Source organism: Ornithodoros turicata, chromosome 10 (assembly GCF_037126465.1).
Source record: "Ornithodoros turicata isolate Travis chromosome 10, ASM3712646v1, whole genome shotgun sequence".
In the NCBI taxonomy this organism is placed as follows: domain Eukaryota; kingdom Metazoa; phylum Arthropoda; class Arachnida; order Ixodida; family Argasidae; genus Ornithodoros; species Ornithodoros turicata.
Window position 1 is genome coordinate 9,148,830 of NC_088210.1, and position 18,167 is coordinate 9,166,996.

Sequence of the window (18,167 nt, forward strand, 5' to 3'; positions counted from 1 at the left end):
AAGCAATAAACACGCGCCAGAGGTTGAAAGACCCGAACGGACATACATGAGGGATGACGAAGTTTTGGGTCAGAACATATCAACAAAGTTTACATGGGTTCACCGAAGTGCACCAAACATTACTTCACACCAAGACGTTGCAAATGAAAGATATGCTTAAGCATGGCCGATGAAGTTTATTCCTTTCATTTGTTAGGACACGTTCAGAATACGCTTTTCACTTACTGCTAATACTAAAGTACTTTAAAGAGTATCTTAAATACTTCTTAGAGTATTTAGTACTTTACTCAAATTACTCTCAGTGTTGAGTATTTTGCACTCTATTTAAATACTTTTTACATAGAGTATTTAGTATCTTATTTCAAATACTTTTGCGCAGTATTTTGTACAAGTCTGTTAGTGAAGCGAAGATGACTTCCAACGCCGCGTTCAGTGCGAGGTATCATCTGTGGTGCCACAGTCGCTTCAAGAGGTCCATAGGCTGCCAAATATAAAATGCGCTAAACACAGGAACACTCTCAGTCAATTCGAACTAGAAGCAAAACGATATGACGCACCGTATTTCCCATGCTAGCCAGTCCATAATCAGGAACCTCGTCAGCTGCTGCGTGCTTTCGATACAGCTTCAGAAACGATTCCGGACTGGTTTCTTCGTCTTGTTCGTATGTGAATGACGCGGACAAACGTGCACTGCAGGACTTTTCTATCAGAAATTAGAAGCTAGCCGTTGAAGCCTGCTTGTAGCAATTTTGGAAGTTCCGGGTGTTTGGAAATCGGGCAGCATGTACGAGCGCGCGTTTGTGGGGACGATGTGAGAGACGGTCGCGGACCCCCACGGACACTCTCGCGGACCCCCAGGGGTCCGCGGACCACACTTTGGGAAACACTGCTGTAGGGGACACGGCTATTTAAAATCAGTACTTCGTGGTTTGTCTCATCTCAAATCTCCAGGTGTTGCAAGACTATTTCGTTCGAGCGATAAACACTTGATGCCCGTGGTCCACCTTCTAACACAATATTGGCACAACACTTTCAAGCGCAGCAGAGGTAATGTGGGCCGCGGAAGTACACTGTTAAAAGAGAACTTCACCACATAGCACGCTCCTGGCCATCCATCATTCCGAGTGATATCACTCTGTGTCCTGATTTGTTCAAAACTATATGAGACAAGCATAATGTGTCCAAGATAGGCGTCTCCTCCCATTTTCAACAAATCAGTGCCCAGAATGATATCAATCGGAATGATGGTTAGCTATGAGCGTGTTATGTGGTGAAGTTCTGTTTTAACAGTTTAATATTATGTAATATAATAATATCATGTGCGTCTTCCTCTGGAGCAGTTCTATGTATTTCATGTCGATGTTGGCTTATTTAAACAACATGTTCAGTTAACGTATTTGCCAACGGTTGCCAAATCCAAGATCAGGATAATGGCGGCACCCCTGGTTCGGCTCCCGAGAAAAGCTCACAACACCGCTCGACTCTTTTTAAATGGAACGTGTAGTCAATCAAGTCAAGGAAGTTAGTCAGTGTAAAATACGTAAAAGGCTCTCCTGACCTAACCTTGTTCAGTCTCGACGGGTGCATATTCTACATGACCTGAACCACTCCCCAACGTGTAAAATACGAAAAAGGCTCTCCTGACCTAACCTTGTTCAGTCCCGACGGGTGCATATTCTACATGACCTGAACCACTCCCCAACGTGTAAAACACGTAAAAGGCTCTCCTGACTTAACCTTGTTCAGTCCTGACGGGTGCATATTCTACATGACCTGAACCACTCCCCAACGTGTAAAATACGAAAAAGGCTCTCCTGACCTAACCTTGTTCAGTCCCGACGGGTGCATATTCTACATGACCTGAACCACTCCCCAACGTGTAAAACACGTAAAAGGCTCTCCTGACCTAACCTTGTTCAGTCCCGACGGGTGCATATTCTACATGACCTGAACCACTCCCCAACGTGTAAAACACGTAAAAGGCTCTCCTGACTTAACCTTGTTCAGTCCCGACGGGTGCATATTCTACATGACCTGAACCACTCCCCAACGTGTAAAACACGTAAAAAGGCTCTCCTGACTTAACCTTGTTCAGTCCCGACGGGTGCATATTCTACATGACCTGAACCACTCCCCAACGTGTAAAAAACGTAAAAGGCTCTCCTGACTTAACCTTGTTCAGTCCTGACGGGTGCATATTCTACATGACCTGAACCACTCCCCAACGTGTAAAACACGTAAAAGGCTCTCCTGACCTAACCTTGTTCAGTCCCGACGGGTGCATATTCTACATGACCTGAACCACTCCCCAACGTGTAAAACACGTAAAAGGCTCTCCTGACTTAACCTTGTTCAGTCCCGACGGGTGCATATTCTACATGACCTGAACCACTCCCCAACGTGTAAAACACGTAAAAAGGCTCTCCTGACTTAACCTTGTTCAGTCCCGACGGGTGCATATTCTACATGACCTGAACCACTCCCCAACGAGTAAAACACGTAAAAGGCTCTCCTGACTTAACCTTGTTCAGTCCCGACGGGTGCATATCTACATGACCTGAACCACTCCCCAACGTGTAAAACACGTAAAAGGCTCTCCTGACCTAACCTTGTTCAGTCCCGACGGGTGCATATTCTACATGACCTGAACCACTCCCCAACGTGTAAAACACGTAAAAGGCTCTCCTGACTTAACCTTGTTCAGTCCTGACGGGTGCATATTCTACATGACCTGAACCACTCCCCAACGTGTAAAACACGTAAAAGGCTCTCCTGACCTAACCTTGTTCAGTCCCGACGGGTGCATATTCTACATGACCTGAACCACTCCCCAACGTGTAAAACACGTAAAAGGCTCTCCTGACTTAACCTTGTTCAGTCCTTACGGGTGCATATTCTACATGACCTGAACCACTCCCCAACGTGTAAAATACGAAAAAGGCTCTCCTGACCTAACCTTGTTCAGTCCCGACGGGTGCACATTCTACATGACCTGAACCACTCCCCAACGTGTAAAACACGTAAAAGGCTCTCCTGACTTAACCTTAGTCAGTCTCGACGGGTGCATATTCTACATGACCTGAACCACTCCCCAACGTGTAAAATACGTAAAAGGCTCTCCTGACTTAACCTTAGTCAGTCTCGACGGGTGCATATTCTACATGACCTGAACCACTCCCCAACGTGTAAAATACGAAAAAGGCTCTCCTGACCTAACCTTGTTCAGTCCCGACGGGTGCATATTCTACATGACCTGAACCACTCCCCAACGTGTAAAAACACGTAAAAGGCTCTCCTGACTTAACCTTAGTCAGTCTCGACGGGTGCATATTCTACATGACCTGAACCACTCCCCAACGTGTAAAATACGTAAAAGGCTCTCCTGACCTAACCTTGTTCCGTCCCGACTGGTGCATATTCTACATGACCTGAACCACTCCCCAACGTGTAAAACACGTAAAAGGCTCTCCTGACTTAACCTTAGTCAGTCTCGACGGGTGCATATTCTACATGACCTGAACCACTCCCCAACGCGTAAAATACGTAAAAGGCTCTCATGACCTAACCTTGTTCAGTCCCGACGGGTACATATTCTACATGACCTGAACCACTCCCCAACGTGTAAAATACGTAAAAGGCTCTCCTGACTTAACCTTAGTCAGTCTCGACGGGTGCATATTCTACATGACCTGAACCACTCCCCAACGTGTAAAATACGTAAAAGGCTCTCCTGACCTAACCTTGTTCAGTCCCGACGGGTGCATATTCTACATGACCTGAACCACTCCCCAACGTGTAAAATACGTAAAAGGCTCTCCTGACCTAACCTTGTTCAGTCTCGACGGGTGCATATTCTACATGACCTGAACCACTCCCCAACGTGTAAAATACGTAAAAGGCTCGCCTGACCTAACCTTGTTCAGTCTCGACGGGTACGTATTCTACATGACCTGAACCACTCCCCAACGTGTAAAATACGTAAAAGGCTCTCCTGATTTAACCTTGTTCAGTCCCGACGGGTGCATATTCTACATGACCTGAACCACTCCCCAACGTGTAAAATACGTAAATGGCTCTCCTGACCTAACCTTGTTCAGTCCCGACGGGTGCATATTCTACATGACCTGAACCACTCCCCAACGTGTAAAATACGAAAAAGGCTCTCCTGACCTAACCTTGTTCAGTCCCGACGGGTGCATATTCTACATGACCTGAACCACTCCCCAACGTGTAAAACACGTAAAGGGCTCTCCTGACTTAACCTTAGTCAGTCTCGACGGGTGCATATTCTACATGACCTGAACCACTCCCCAACGTGTAAAATACGTAAAAGGCTCTCCTGACCTAACCTTGTTCAGTCTCGACGGGTGCATATTCTACATGACCTGAACCACTCCCCAACGTGTAAAATACGTAAAAGGCTCTCATGACCTAACCTTGTTCAGTCCCGACGGGTGCATATTCTACATGACCTGAACCACTCCCCAACGTGTAAAATACGTAAAAGGCTCTCCTGACCTAACCTTGTTCAGTCTCGACGGGTGCATATTCTACATGACCTGAACCACTCCCCAACGTGTAAAATATGTAAAAGGCTCTCCTGACCTAACCTTGTTCAGTCTCGACGGGTGCATATTCTACATGACCTGAACCACTCCCCAACGTGTAAAATACGTAAAAGGCTCGCCCGACCTAACCTTGCTCAGTCTCGACGGGTACGTATTCTACATGACCTCAACCCCTCAACGTGTAAAATACGTAAAAGGCTCTCCTGATTTAACCTTGTTCAGTCCCGACGGGTGCATATTCTACATGACCTGAACCACTCCCCAACGTGTAAAATACGTAAAAGGCTCTCCTGATTTAACCTTGTTCAGTCCCGACGGGTGCATATTCTACATGACCTGAACCACTCCCCAACGTGTAAAACACGTAAAAGGCTCTCCTGACTTAACCTTGTTCAGTCCCGACGGGTGCATATTCTACATGACCTGAACCACTCCCCAACGTGTAAAACACGTAAAAGGCTCTCCTGACTTAACCTTGTTCAGTCCCGACGGGTGCATATTCTACATGACCTGAACCACTCCCCAACGTGTAAAACACGTAAAAGGCTCTCCTGACTTAACCTTGTTCAGTCCCGACGGGTGCATATTCTACATGACCTGAACCACTCCCCAACGTGTAAAACACGTAAAAGGCTCTCCTGACCTAACCTTGTTCAGTCCCGACGGGTGCATATTCTACATGACCTGAACCACTCCCCAACGTGTAAAACACGTAAAAGGCTCTCCTGACTTAACCTTGTTCAGTCCCGACGGGTGCATATTCTACATGACCTGAACCACTCCCCAACGTGTAAAATACGAAAAAGGCTCTCCTGACCTAACCTTGTTCAGTCCCGACGGGTGCATATTCTACATGACCTGAACCACTCCCCAACGTGTAAAACACGTAAAGGGCTCTCCTGACTTAACCTTAGTCAGTCTCGACGGGTGCATATTCTACATGACCTGAACCACTCCCCAACGTGTAAAATACGTAAAAGGCTCTCCTGACCTAACCTTGTTCAGTCTCGACGGGTGCATATTCTACATGACCTGAACCACTCCCCAACGTGTAAAATACGTAAAAGGCTCTCATGACCTAACCTTGTTCAGTCCCGACGGGTGCATATTCTACATGACCTGAACCACTCCCCAACGTGTAAAATACGTAAAAGGCTCTCCTGACCTAACCTTGTTCAGTCTCGACGGGTGCATATTCTACATGACCTGAACCACTCCCCAACGTGTAAAATATGTAAAAGGCTCTCCTGACCTAACCTTGTTCAGTCTCGACGGGTGCATATTCTACATGACCTGAACCACTCCCCAACGTGTAAAATACGTAAAAGGCTCGCCCGACCTAACCTTGCTCAGTCTCGACGGGTACGTATTCTACATGACCTCAACCCCTCAACGTGTAAAATACGTAAAAGGCTCTCCTGATTTAACCTTGTCAGTCCCGACGGGTGCATATTCTACATGACCTGAACCACTCCCCAACGTGTAAAATACGTAAAAGGCTCTCCTGACTTAACCTTAGTCAGACTCGACGGTGCATATTCTACATGACCTGAACCACTCCCCAACGTGTAAAACACGTAAAAGGCTCTCCTGACTTAACCTTGTTCAGTCCCGACGGGTGCATATTCTACATGACCTGAACCACTCCCCAACGTGTAAAATACTACAAAGGCTCTCCTGACCAAACCTTGTTCAGTCCCGACGGGTGCATATTCTACATGACCTGAACCACTCCCCAACGTGTAAAACACGTTAAAGGCTCTCCTGACTTAACCTAAGTCAGTCTCGACGGGTGTATATTCTACATGACCTGAACCACTCCCCAACGCGTAAAATACGTAAAAGGCTCTCCTGACCTAACCTTGCTCAGTCCCGACGGGTGCATATTCTACATGACCTGAACCACTCCCCAACGTGTAAAATACGTAAAAGGCTCTCCTGACTTAACCTTAGTCAGTCTCGACGGGTGCATATTCTACATGACCTGAACCACTCCCCAACGTGTAAAATACGTAAAAGGCTCTCCTGACCTAACCTTGTTCAGTCTCGACGGGTGCATATTCTACATGACCTGAACCATTCCCCAACGTGTAAATTACGTAAAAGGCTCTCCTGACCTAACCTTGTTCAGACTCGACGGGTGCATATTCTACATGACCTGAACCACTCCACAACGTGTAAAATACGTAAAAGGCTCTCCTGAGTTAACCTTGTCAGTCTCGACGGGTGAATATTCTACATGACCTGAACCACTCCCCAACGTGTAAAATACGTAAAAGGCTCTCCTGACCTAACCTTGTTCAGTCTCGACGGGTGCATATTCTACATGACCTGAACCACTCCCCAACGTGTAAATTACGTAAAAGGCTCTCATGGCCTAACCTTGTTCAGTCCCGACGGGTGCATATTCTACATGACCTGAACCACTCCCCAACGTGTAAAACACGTAAAAGGCTCTCCTGACCTAACCTTGTTCAGTCCCGACGGGTGCATATTCTACATGACCTGAACCACTCCCCAACGTGTAAAACACGTAAAAGGCTCTCCTGATTTAACCTTGTTCAGTCCCGACGGGTGCATATTCTACATGACCTGAACCACTCCCCAACGTGTAAAACACGTAAAAGGCTCTCCTGACTTAACCTTGTTCAGTCCCGACGGGTGCATATTCTACATGACCTGAACCACTCCCCAACGTGTAAAACACGTAAAAGGCTCTCCTGACTTAACCTTGTTCAGTCCCGACGGGTGCATATTCTACATGACCTGAACCACTCCCCAACGTGTAAAACACGTAAAAGGCTCTCCTGACTTAACCTTGTTCAGTCCCGACGGGTGCATATTCTACATGACCTGAACCACTCCCCAACGTGTAAAACACGTAAAAGGCTCTCCTGACTTAACCTTGTTCAGTCCCGACGGGTGCATATTCTACATGACCTGAACCACTCCCCAACGTGTAAAACACGTAAAAGGCTCTCCTGACCTAACCTTGTTCAGTCCCGACGGGTGCATATTCTACATGACCTGAACCACTCCCCAACGTGTAAAACACGTAAAAGGCTCTCCTGACTTAACCTTGTTCAGTCCCGACGGGTGCATATTCTACATGACCTGAACCACTCCCCAACGTGTAAAACACGTAAAAGGCTCTCCTGACCTAACCTTGTTCAGTCCCGACGGGTGCATATTCTACATGACCTGAACCACTCCCCAACGTGTAAAACACGTAAAAGGCTCTCCTGACTTAACCTTGTTCAGTCCCGACGGGTGCATATTCTACATGACCTGAACCACTCCCCAACGTGTAAAACACGTAAAAGGCACTCCTGACTTAACCTTGTTCAGTCCTGACGGGTGCATATTCTACATGACCTGAACCACTCCCCAACGTGTAAAACACGTAAAAGGCTCTCCTGACTTAACCTTGTTCAGTCCCGACGGGTGCATATTCTACATGACCTGAACCACTCCCCAACGTGTAAAACACGTAAAAGGCTCTCCTGACCTAACCTTGTTCAGTCCCGACGGGTGCATATTCTACATGACCTGAACCACTCCCCAACGTGTAAAATACGAAAAAGGCTCTCCTGACCTAACCTTGTTCAGTCCCGACGGGTGCATATTCTACATGACCTGAACCACTCCCCAACGTGTAAAACACGTAAAAGGCTCTCCTGACTTAACCTTGTTCAGTCCTTACGGGTGCATATTCTACATGACCTGACCCACTCCCCAACGTGTAAAATACGAAAAAGGCTCTCCTGACCTAACCTTGTTCAGTCCCGACGGGTGCATATTCTACATGACCTGAACCACTCCCCAACGTGTAAAACACGTAAAAGGCTCTCCTGACTTAACCTTAGTCAGTCTCGACGGGTGCATATTCTACATGACCTGAACCACTCCCCAACGTGTAAAATACGTAAAAGGCTCTCCTGACTTAACCTCAGTCAGTCTCGACGGGTGCATATTCTACATGACCTGAACCACTCCCCAACGTGTAAAATACGAAAAAGGCTCTCCTGACCTAACCTTGTTCAGTCCCGACGGGTGCATATTCTACATGACCTGAACCACTCCCCAACGTGTAAAACACGTAAAAGGCTCTCCTGACTTAACCTTAGTCAGTCTCGACGGGTGCATATTCTACATGACCTGAACCACTCCCCAACGTGTAAAATACGTAAAAGGCTCTCCTGACCTAACCTTGTTCCGTCCCGACTGGTGCATATTCTACATGACCTGAACCACTCCCCAACGTGTAAAACACGTAAAAGGCTCTCCTGACTTAACCTTAGTCAGTCTCGACGGGTGCATATTCTACATGACCTGAACCACTCCCCAACGCGTAAAATACGTAAAAGGCTCTCATGACCTAACCTTGTTCAGTCCCGACGGGTACATATTCTACATGACCTGAACCACTCCCCAACGTGTAAAATACGTAAAAGGCTCTCCTGACTTAACCTTAGTCAGTCTCGACGGGTGCATATTCTACATGACCTGAACCACTCCCCAACGTGTAAAATACGTAAAAGGCTCTCCTGACCTAACCTTGTTCAGTCCCGACGGGTACATATTCTACATGACCTGAACCACTCCCCAACGTGTAAAATACGTAAAAGGCTCTCCTGACCTAACCTTGTTCAGTCTCGACGGGTGCATATTCTACATGACCTGAACCACTCCCCAACGTGTAAAATACGTAAAAGGCTCGCCTGACCTAACCTTGTTCAGTCTCGACGGGTACGTATTCTACATGACCTGAACCACTCCCCTACGTGTAAAACACGTAAAAGGCTCTCCTGACTTAACCTTAGTCAGTCTCGACGGGTGCATATTCTACATGACCTGAACCACTCCCCAACGCGTAAAATACGTAAAAGGCTCTCATGACCTAACCTTGTTCAGTCCCGACGGGTACATATTCTACATGACCTGAACCACTCCCCAACGTGTAAAATACGTAAAAGGCTCTCCTGACTTAACCTTAGTCAGTCTCGACGGGTGCATATTCTACATGACCTGAACCACTCCCCAACGTGTAAAATACGTAAAAGGCTCTCCTGACCTAACCTTGTTCAGTCCCGACGGGTACATATTCTACATGACCTGAACCACTCCCCAACGTGTAAAATACGTAAAAGGCTCTCCTGACCTAACCTTGTTCAGTCTCGACGGGTGCATATTCTACATGACCTGAACCACTCCCCAACGTGTAAAATACGTAAAAGGCTCGCCTGACCTAACCTTGTTCAGTCTCGACGGGTACGTATTCTACATGACCTGAACCACTCCCCAACGTGTAAAATACGTAAAAGGCTCTCCTGATTTAACCTTGTTCAGTCCCGACGGGTGCATATTCTACATGACCTGAACCACTCCCCAACGTGTAAAATACGTAAATGGCTCTCCTGACCTAACCTTGTTCAGTCCCGACGGGTGCATATTCTACATGACCTGAACCACTCCCCAACGTGTAAAATACGAAAAAGGCTCTCCTGACCTAACCTTGTTCAGTCCCGACGGGTGCATATTCTACATGACCTGAACCACTCCCCAACGTGTAAAACACGTAAAGGGCTCTCCTGACTTAACCTTAGTCAGTCTCGACGGGTGCATATTCTACATGACCTGAACCACTCCCCAACGTGTAAAATACGTAAATGGCTCTCCTGACCTAACCTTGTTCAGTCCCGACGGGTGCATATTCTACATGACCTGAACCACTCCCCAACGTGTAAAATACGAAAAAGGCTCTCCTGACCTAACCTTGTTCAGTCCCGACGGGTGCATATTCTACATGACCTGAACCACTCCCCAACGTGTAAAACACGTAAAGGGCTCTCCTGACTTAACCTTAGTCAGTCTCGACGGGTGCATATTCTACATGACCTGAACCACTCCCCAACGTGTAAAATACATAAAAGGCTCTCCTGACCCAGCCTTGGTCTGTCTCAACGGGTGCATATTCTACAAGTGAAAAGCTCACTGAGGCCTCCCTGTGCGTGAAGTAGGGCGCAGGCCTTCTGCTATCTTAGAGGTGTTGTGCACAGGAACTGGACGTTATTGGTATGGTGACGGCACTGCAGCGAAGGCTCTAGGCAACGGTGGCACTGAGCAATGTGAGAGAGCATGCTACAGCTTGTGCGTACCTTTAGCTTAGGTCGGGACTATAGCAAGAACAAAACGGAGTCACGTCACCACTTGGGTGTGTCGTGAAAAAAAGAAAGAAATAAAAACACGGTGCCAAGTCAGCCCGCGCTTAGTCTGCGAAGGGATAGAGCCTGCATTTAGGGTGCAACATTCGCATGTGCGAACGATGACCCTATCTGCACGTACCTCTGGACAGGACATGCAGAAGATTGACCACCTTGCTTTTTTTCTTCTACTCAGTGTATGAAGCTATTGTTGTAGGAAAATTTAATACGATGTGGAACGGTCAGTACATGGACAGCGCCTCAAAACAATATTTACAATTTATGAGCTATGAGGCTACGAGGGGCGATATATACATTGCTACGCTTCTATGGGAACCCAGTATCTGTGGTGCGTGCTCCTGGTTATTCTGTCGGAGCAAGTCGTTCTGCTTGTACTAACTGTTTGCTAAGACATGTTTCCCGTGCCGTGGTAGTGCGTATATACTGGTGTCTCGCGATACCTGAACAGGATAAAGGTGTGTAGTAACGTACACCGTTCAAACAGGCGTTCACTCCGTAGCATAAAGCCAACCACTATTCCGAATGATATTCTATCTCTTGATAAGTCGAAAACAGAAGGAGGGGCCTATCTGGAGCATGCATAATGTGTCCCAGATAGGCGCCTCCTCCCATTTTCATATAGTATCATCAGGAGTAACAGTTATATTCACAACCAGTTTCTTACATGCACTGTCAAGTGGCGACACTAAAACATAAGTATTTTTTGTTGCAGACGAACTTATCAGTGACGAGTTAACGAAAATGCTCGGTAACTACTGCTTTTCTTGCTTTTAATTTTGTAATTTTTGTGCTTTGAAAGCACCTTACGCAGTAAAGGGATAGGCCTAAAAACCCTAAACCAAGAAGGCGGTTGAAGTTTGGTAAGTCAATTTCAGTTGGTATTCCTTGAATACCGATAATGAAAAATGTGTAGCCTACATGTACAGCTCGCATGAGAGTTAACCATTCCGGACTCTGGTGTCGCTTACTAGAAATAATGACGGAGAGTGTTTGTTTGTATTTACAGTTAGAGGAGCGGCCCTCGTTATGAAGGCGTTGTTACAGTTAGCTTTGACGAGAGCCGTACATATCTACACTCTTAGAAATGAACGTCACCGCATAGCACGCTCCTAGCCAACGACCATCTCTTATGATATCGTGAAAACGGGAGGCGTACGTCTTTTTGTGACACCTATGCTGTCCATAATTGTCACAAAAGAAGGGGACGCCTCCCGTTTTTAACACATCGAGTCAGATAACGATATCATTCGAGATGATGGTTGGCTAAGAACCTGCTATGCGGTGAAGTTCGTTCTTAATGGTGTACTCTACGTGCATGTGTGGTTAGCATCGCTTTTGCACTCTCAGAACAGAACTTCACCGTACAGCACGTTGTGCGCCAACCACTGCCACGAGTGATAGGGTTATCGCTTCTGATTTGAAGAGAGAGAGGGGCGTACGCACAGTTGTAGCAATTATCATATATCCAACTTGTCACAAATAGGAGTACCCCCGTCGCTCTTGGAATCAGAAGCGGTAACTCTATCACTCATGACAGTGGTTGGTCTCTTGGTCTCTTTCTGCAGGAGGCGGGTCTTGCTCAACGACCCATCTAACACTTTGCTCTCCACGACTAGCTCATGCACCATCTACGCATCTCCACCCTTCATCCTCTATCCTCCATTCGTCTTTCTCTTCTTCTTTTCTTTTTTGTTTTTGCTATAGTCGTGACGACGCCGACTTCTGTGTGACCAACAACGGCGAGCCGATCCTGGCATTACCCCCCTCCCCCTCCCCCTATTCTGTTCTGAGAGTGACCTCTGTGAGACCGACGACGGCGAGCTCATTCAGCACTACCACCATCTGAGGGAGTGGGGTATGCGACTCAGGGGAAAAAAGAAACAGAAACCCAGGAGCATGTCTTAAGTTCTTTTTCAATATCACGCCGCGTTCAAAGTGTCTTAGCATAGGAAAACACACACACAGTTTCGACGGGTCAGAGGTGGATGATGATGTCGGTTAGGGTCAGGTCGCTCGAGGGTAGCGGAGCAATACTATCTAGCTTAATGTACTGCTGAATGAGCACTCTCGAAATTGATGTCCTCTTCTCGACTCCCTACGCACTTTATTATTATTATTTATTATTATTATTATTATTATTATTATTATTGCTACAACCAGTATACCCTCTGTCTCTGCGCCATCCCCGCCGTCTTTTAAGGAAGGGGGGATATGTTTATTAAAGATAAAGCGAAGGGGGAAAGGCCAGACAGGCCAAGGCCGACTTGCTATTCCCAAAAGAGAAAAAAGAAGCAAAAAAGTAAAAGAAAAAGTGGCAGGAGACGATGAGGTGGCTCAAAGGCTGGAAGGGCTGTTTATGTTCCACTTGGATAACCATTCTAATTACGAAGGAATCTAGACATTTACATGTTTTGGACGAAGCGGCACAGAAACATGGTTCGGACTCTCGTTCACCACCAAATCATATCCTTCTCAGCAGACCGGCTGTTCTAGATTCGTTCGTCACGTGCTGCTTGCGACGTACTTGTCTGAAATCCCACCCGCGGCCTAGCTGCCCCCTATAGGCGTTGTCGTACGCGAAGGAGCCGTACCACTATCCCAACCGAGGGGAGGCCGTGTTTCACACAACGCCATCAATGAGGAGAGATCAACTCCACTGTTCAAACAGGAACTTCACCACGTAGCACGCTTCCAGCCAACCACCATTACCGAATGGTATCATTCTGTGTATTGATTTGTTGAAAATGGGAGGAGGCGCGTATCTGGGACACATTATGTATGTCCCAATTGGGCGCTTCCTCCTGTTTTCGACAAATCAGGAGACGGAATGATATCATTCGGTAATGGCAGTTGGCTAGAAGCGTGCTATGCGGTGAAGTTCTGTTTGAACAGTGTGTGATACTTGGGCGTCGTCTGCTAGGATGGGCACACAGGTGGCACGAAAGTGTGCACGGCGATAGCAATGCATCCTGGACAGGTCCTGGTCACACGTCACAGCAAACGTCAACGCGCACATGACCTTGAAGATGGCCGCGCACGTGACCAGCTTCCAAACCGTTTGTAAACAACCTCGTTTGTTGTTTCTGTACGACGTTTCGGATCTTTCGACTGCTGTAATTATTTTTATCCAATACTCTCGCAGTAAAACGCGCAGTTTTGTACATAAGGCCTCGTACGGCTGACGACTTCCAAAGCTGTGGTGACGACCGCGCGTTAAGACGCACTGAGCCGATGCGATGTACTTAAATTAAGGAGAACTGGGCTACCATGTCGCGGAAGAAGCACCACGTAGCTTACGCTGGCAAAATACGTTCATCTCTTGGCTCTATACCGACAGGAATATGTCGGCAAGCGGTAAAACGACCTGTAAACAAAGTCACATGACCTCAATATGACGTTTTCTATGACGTGCGACCAGGACAAGATGTCGGTTTTGCAACAAGCTGCTCAAGCACGCTTGAGGGTAGTTACAAAAATGGCGGATTTATGTCACCCCTGTGGATGGAGGAGAGAATGCTAGCAGACGATGCCCAAGTATCATAGATGATCTCTCCCGATTGGTGGCGTTGTGTGAAACAGACGCCTAGGGTGCCTGAATACTAGCTCCCTCCCACGGTGTAGGGTGGAGTCACCCTTTGTAGAAGCGCATGCCGCCAAGCCGCATATTGACTACCACGCTTACGATGCATGAATGCTATGCACTAGAGCCCTGCACCATCCGCGGATGGAAGCGGATATCCGCGGATATCCGCAAGATACTTACGGATTCGGATGAAAATTCCGAACTTTCTGCGGTGTGCGGATCGGATGCGGATACGAAGGCAGCGGATCGGTAGCGGATCGGATGCGGATATACCGCGTGCTGTAATTTTTCCACCAGCAATTTATTTGTATTGCGCTGCGACAGCGAGCGAATGCTCGGGTTCACCTTTGACCATGCACGGCCAAGACGGGAGGGAAGGCATTCTGGCGTCTCGAACCGCGCTAGCACCGACGAGGTAGCGTTCCACGCGTTACAGAAGGCTCTCCGTAACGCGTTTGTTGAAATTTTTACCTTTGCTGGTCGTCGTGAGTCGTTCCGTGACAGCATGGAGGCATCCGAAATTATACCAACATATGCTTCCGGCGGTCTTTACGCGTCCTTCGAAACGTGCGGATTTTGCGGATCGGATGCGGATGGTGCGCTTTGGTCAGCGGATCGGATGCGGATGTAAACTGTTGTGTGTGCTGCGGATGTGGATCGGATGCGGTAACGGTTGCGCGGATGCGGGTCGGATGCGGATGCCAAAAATGTCATCCGCGCAGGGCTCTACTATGCACTGATTTTTTAAAACCTCCTTTGCTACAAATTTACTCAGCTCTAAAATGCACTGCGTCGCTAAGCGTATCGCTGCACTTTTGTGAGCGTACCGCGAGCTGTGCGTTGGAGTCAATATGGCGGAAATTCGTAGTAGACGACGCGGTTGTCTTCGTCCTATGCAGAGGGAGAGCTAGTACCCTAAACAGGCACCTTACACGGCCACCCCTCGGAGACGATAATGGTACAGCTCCACCGCGCGCGACACCGCCGATAGGGGACAGCTGCCTGGGCCCACGGGCTGGAGATTTCGGACAAGTATATCGCAAGCAGTACATTGCCTCTGTATTCTGGAGCATTGTTTTTTTTACATACTAACTTAAATCCATGATGGTTCCTTAGACCTTTTGGACATGGCTCCGACTTTCCTAGGAGGTTAAGGAAGGAAGGCCATCGCACCATGAAGAACGAAATGAAAGTGTGTATTCAAGAATAAACGTTCGACGACGCCTTCAACACCATGGATAATTGTTCTTCATTTACCGTGGAAGCTTTGTAATCGCCGAGGCAATCCGCCTCACAGTTAAAATAAATACGACGTGAGTGTGATCATGTGTGTTGGCCGGGTATGCCACGATATATCCCAGCGTTCAAAATCCCTGATTACAAAACCCACAGTACCAAGAATCACAGATCGCGAAATCAAAGCTGTTACGTACACCTGCGAGGTCTGAGAATGACCGGGTTTCAAAGTATAGGACATCGTTGAGCAACGTGGCAGCTTGGCGTGTTTTCGACGATCATCGAAGCCTTTTTAGTGAATGAAACGCACATTTAAGCGGAGGTTAGGCTTAGCATGGCGGATGCGCTGGAGCAATGCAACAAGCAGACTTGTACGTAACGAGTTAGTAATTACGTTACTAGTAATCAATTACTTTTTCAGTATTTTTTAACGTAATCAATTAATTTTGCGAGCAAGTAATTTTCGAAGTAATCCGATTACAATTTTCGGTAATCGATTACTGAGTAATTGATTCAATGAGTGATGATAAGTGAATGAGTGTATGATGAGTAATTGAATCAATTACTGAGTAATTACTGAGTAATTGATTGCTTTTTTAGCCTTCTCTCAACAATGGCAAACGTTTTCAGCAAGCCAGTCTGTTCTTCTGTTTCACCACCAATTCGACTGAAGCAATGACGCAGAGGTCACTGAGACATCCGTCTCTAGTCCACACGTGTTACACGTGCTACACACCCGTTATTACCACAGTAATATGATAATCCCTTACAACCGTGACCTACTGGAGCAACAGCAAAATAGGTGTCTGTATTGATAAATTGTGAGGGCTGAACGTAACAATAGTAGCAAAACGAAGCCGAAGTTTCGCTCTCGGTTTAAAAGTATATATAAATCTGTAATAAACGCGTGTATGTGCTTTGTATGTTGCTTTCAGATGTATTTGTGAATTTCACTTATCATGTATGTTGGTGTCTCATATTGGAATTTGCAACAAGAGCTGCATGGTTGCATTCACTGCAGGCTTGTTGGCTTTGCTATGGCCCACAATTTAGAAGTAACGGGGAAAGTAACGCATTACATTTTTCATCGGTAACGTGTCACATTTTTTATGAAGTAATTTGGAACGGTAAAGAATTATTCTTCGTGCAGCAGTAACAGTAACTGTAATCAATTATTTTTTCGAGTAACGTGTACAACTCTGGCAACAAGCAACGTTTGCATAGGTCGGCGCAATCATGATCGCCATGCCTTATCAAAGCCTGATGATCGCGTTCGTGAGTGCGATCACGAAGCACTAGCAAAGCTGCCGCAATCATGATCCAAAGCTGCCGCAATCATGATCAGGCGAACCTAGAAGCGATTGAAACCCGTAGCCAAAACGAAAGGCTCAAGCTTCTATACCTTATCCTTCATGATCACATCAAGTGCAGGTTGAAACACATTGTCGAGCCGAAAGATCACCTGCCATTAAGAGACCGCCATGCTTTTTCACTGAAAGAGTTCCGTTGTGAAACAGACTTATTCAGGCATTCATTCCTGCCAAGAACAATCTCGGACTGGAACCAGTTACCGTCCGACGTATGTGCCGCCAAATCATTTGTGCAGTTTGTAAAGCTTCTAGAAGCTCATCAAAAGAACTAATGAATTCCCAGATGACTAATGCTTGGTTCTTGCGAGTGTCACTCTTTACAACAGCGTTCTCGTACTGCTCTTTTGTATTGTTCATGTATTGTAATGCAAGCTAGCAGCTTTTAAAGGATTTAATTCCCACTCCTGTTATGGCTCTAGTGAGCCAACAGTATTGTGAAATAAATAAATAAATAAATGATCGCGCCGACCTATGAACGTTGGTTGTCACGATACACTTATATTGTGCTGTAGTGAGACCAACCAATGTTAGTTCAGGTTCCTTGAGTACAGTTCCCCTCGCGTGTTCTAGGCGCTGTAAGCATTCGACTGTGTCGATTTGGGATATTGAGGATTCTTAACTGTGGAATATCGGGGGAGGGATAGTGGGGTATGGGGACCCTTGCGTCGTTCCAACGACTGATGATCCAGCTAGAAATGCTTCACAGTATAAATTTCGACGAAGAGCGGAAGAAGGTGTCGATACAATCCTTACAGGGTAACAACAACAAAACGCGTTTGAACGCTGCCGACTGGGCTATGTATAAAGCGGCTCCTCTCGGCCGCTTTTCGTGTCTGCTGGAAGCAAGAATATATGGAGTAGTTTTCGCTTGAGAACACTTCCATGAAAACACGGTTGCGAGCAAAAGGTGCCCAAATCTTTTATTGACCCCAAAATCTGTACCATGGATCCTTGAACTGTAGACAGCGAACGGTCGCACCATTTTTTGCCACTATGGAAATTGATTGTGAAGAACGAGGAGGAGAGGACGTGGCAAGGACTCCAGTTTCTCCAAGCAGGAAATTGAAACAGCCCCCCCCCCCTGCTCCGGAAAATCGTAGATCCGCCCCTGGGTCAGATCCACCACTGCATGTCCCTGGGACGTCTGCGGTAATGCATGAAAGAAGGAACCGACATCGCAAAGGGT